The 3,083-nt window shown below is 48.8% G+C and overlaps 1 long non-coding RNA gene across 1 annotated transcript; it reads left to right on the forward strand.

Annotated features, from left to right (window-relative positions):
• The first annotated feature begins 1,773 nt into the window (after nt 1-1,773).
• On the forward strand, nt 1,774-2,780 carry LOC138925154 (uncharacterized). Its single transcript, XR_011440976.1, has 2 exons — nt 1,774-1,912; nt 2,341-2,780. It is a non-coding gene; the product is annotated as an uncharacterized lncRNA (long non-coding RNA).
• The last annotated feature ends 303 nt before the right edge of the window (nt 2,781-3,083 follow it).

Here is a 3,083-nt window from a genome sequence, read left to right on the forward strand (position 1 = left end):
ACACTTAATATAGATCAGATGTAACTTTGATGGAATAAATATAGAAGGTAATCAAAAGGTACACACTTCGTGTTATAACATAAATAAGTCATGGGGATGTAATGTACAGCATGGTGACGATAGTTGATAATACTGAATTGTATATTTAAAATTTGCTAAGAGAGTAGATCTTAAAATTTCTCAACACAAGAAAAAAAAATCATAACTACATGTGGTGATGCATCTTAACTAGATTTATTGTGGTACACCTGAAAGGAATGTAAGGTTGCTTGTTAATTAGATGTAAATTTAAAAAAAAAATCAAGTAATGATACATGCTACCACATGGAATCCCCTGAAAAAATTATACCATGAATGAAATCAAACACAAAGTCCACATATTATACAATTTCATTCATATGAAAGTAAACAAATACAGAAATGTAGAGATACAGAAAATAGATTAATAGTCGTCTATGGCTGGCGCTTGCACGAGCGAGGTGGGAACATAGGGCAGTGCTAGGTTAAGGGTAGAGGGGTTTCTTTTTAGCTGATGGAAATATTCTGAAATTGACTGTGGTGATGATTGCACAGTATCTGTGAATATACTGAAGACCAGTGAGTTGTAGACAGTAAAGTTTCGATAGAATTGGGTGTGTATTGTTCCTCAAAAAGAAAAAAAAAACCCACAAAACTTTACAAACAAGTAGATAAATGCATTAAGAGTTTCACAATGCGGGGCCAGCTCCATGGCCAAGTGGTTAAGTTCGCCTGCTCGGCTTCAGTGGCCTGGGGTATCGCAGGTTCAGATCCTGGGCATGGACCTGGCACCACTCATCAGGCCACAATGAGGGGGCATCCCACATGCCATAACCAGAAGGACCCACAACTAAAACATACAGCTATGTACTGAGGGGCTTTGGGGAGAAGGAGGAAAAAAAACAAGAGTTTCGCAAGGCAATCTCTTAAGCACATGAATACTTTCCAGGTAGATACTACATTGACATAACCTTTTCTTTTCTTTGTTATTATCAGTCCAAATAGGAATTGAATTTCCTTAGGGATATTCTAGACTTTCACATTTCAAAGTTCTCCCACGATACATTCAATGATCTAAAGTAAATTTCCCTGCAGTGTAAAACGTACACCTGAGACTTGAATGAAACCATCTCATACCTTGTGGTTAGACGGAGAAGAGGCCTTGCGCCCCGCTAGGGCTGCGGGTTCCAACTTCCCACCAGGGCTAAGGGCTTGGGAGGCCACAGGATTGTTTAATGTTATGAGTGGAGGCGGGGAAGGGCAGGGTGGAAGATCAAAGACCAAAGTGGAGACAGACTAATTATGACATACGGGGAGGTGATGTTAAGGGTGTTTGCAAAGAAGGGTCACAGCCCCCCGAGTGGCCTCCCAGCATTACATTTCAGCGGAAAAGTCCCCATAGAGGCCAACTGCCAGCTCTGGGTCGGCTCACACACGTAATCTCCATCCCGCTGTCACTCAGGACGAGGGGCCTTTCGAACTGTCCAATCAGGGTCGGCGCCAGGGCAGGTGGGCGGGGCGACGCTGGGCAACCACCCTGGACTTCCTGTAGTTCTACAGTCCTTCCGGTCACGGGTCACCTGCCGTTAAAGACCCCACGGTGTTCAGCTGCTGACTCTGTCGCGTTGTGACGTGTGCTGAATCGCGGGAAGGACCCCGGGTCCCCGGGAAACAGCAATGGTGAGAGGGGGGCCGGCCCAGGCCGGGTTCGCGCGCCCCGCTTCGGCGCCCCGGGGTTTGCTAGTTGGGATCCTGGGCGCGGACATGGCACCGCTCATCAGGCCATGCTGAGGCGGCGTCCCACATGCCACAACTAGAGGGACCCACAACTAAGAACATACAACTGTGTACTCGGGGCTTTGGGGAGAAGGAGAAACAAGCGAAAAAAGAAATGGTGAGCGCTCTGGCCGGGGCTTGGGAGACAAGAGTTTGGGGCAGGAGGGAGTGGTGGGAAGCGGCGGGGCGGGCCCGGCCTCCCGCGGTCCCCTCCGGGGTCTGCGGCCCCGAGTCCGCGGTGGCGCCGCTCGGCCCTCAGGCCCCTCCGGCCGCAGCGTGGGGGCCGGCAGCCGGGCCCCGGGCGTCCTGTGGTCCCTGCGCGCGGCGACTTGGGCCGGAGCGTCTCTGGGCCGCTGTGCGCCCGCAGCCCCGCGTGTCCCAGACGGTGCGGGGCCCGCAGGAGGGCCCGCAGGACAGTCGGGCCTCGGGCTCCGGGGTCCGTGCGCGGAGGGGCTGCGGTCTCTGGGGTCCCCAGGGCCTCCTTTCTCCTGAGTTTTCCACATATCTGAGTAGCAAGCCCTCCAATCCACGACCCTGTCCCCTCAGCTCTTCCAGGACCGACAATAAATCCCTAAATTTCCAGATCGCTCCTCGCGTTCCCGAACATCAGCTTCCCGTCTCCGGAACACAGCATCGTCATCAACCACAAACAGACCCGATATTTTAATTGTTTATCATTTTCCCACAATCAATGGGCGGCCCTTTTAAAAGGGTTTGTTTCTTGTTTGTGGATGTTTAACTTGAGAGAAAGTAGCGAATGCCCGCCTGGAAGCTCGTTGTGTGAACTCCTTCGGCCTCTCCTCCCAGGCTGTGTCCTGGCCTAAGACGTTCAATCCTAAATCCTTTGGTTGGAGGTTCCTCTGGGCAAACTTTCCCCGTGATCTGTCCAGTCAGCGCTGCCCCTCCCTGGGTTTGTCAGCTTGAAAAGATAGATTCACTTTCTCTTGTCTCAGGTTTTCAGTGAATAAAAGTTTATTTCATCAATACAGCTTGAAAGACGATATAAAATGTTTCCAAAGACGGAAGAAAGAGGTGAATTTCAGAGAAAATAAAATATTACAGTAGTTCATTGTATGATTTAAAAATTGTATTTTTTCCTCCCTGAGCATGTTACTCGTATTCTGACATGTGTTCTTTTATTTTGGGTGAGTTCAAATGGATTTCCAGGGCTGAAACATGCAGACCTGAAGTGTTCAAGTATGATTAATAGTTTATAAAACAATTTCTTGTCATGGAAATAATTAATTGATATCTTTTCTCCTGGAATGCAGTACATTACTGTGGGATTT

The sequence above is a fragment of the Equus caballus genome, chromosome 7, assembly GCF_041296265.1.
Source record: "Equus caballus isolate H_3958 breed thoroughbred chromosome 7, TB-T2T, whole genome shotgun sequence".
Taxonomy (NCBI): domain Eukaryota; kingdom Metazoa; phylum Chordata; class Mammalia; order Perissodactyla; family Equidae; genus Equus; species Equus caballus.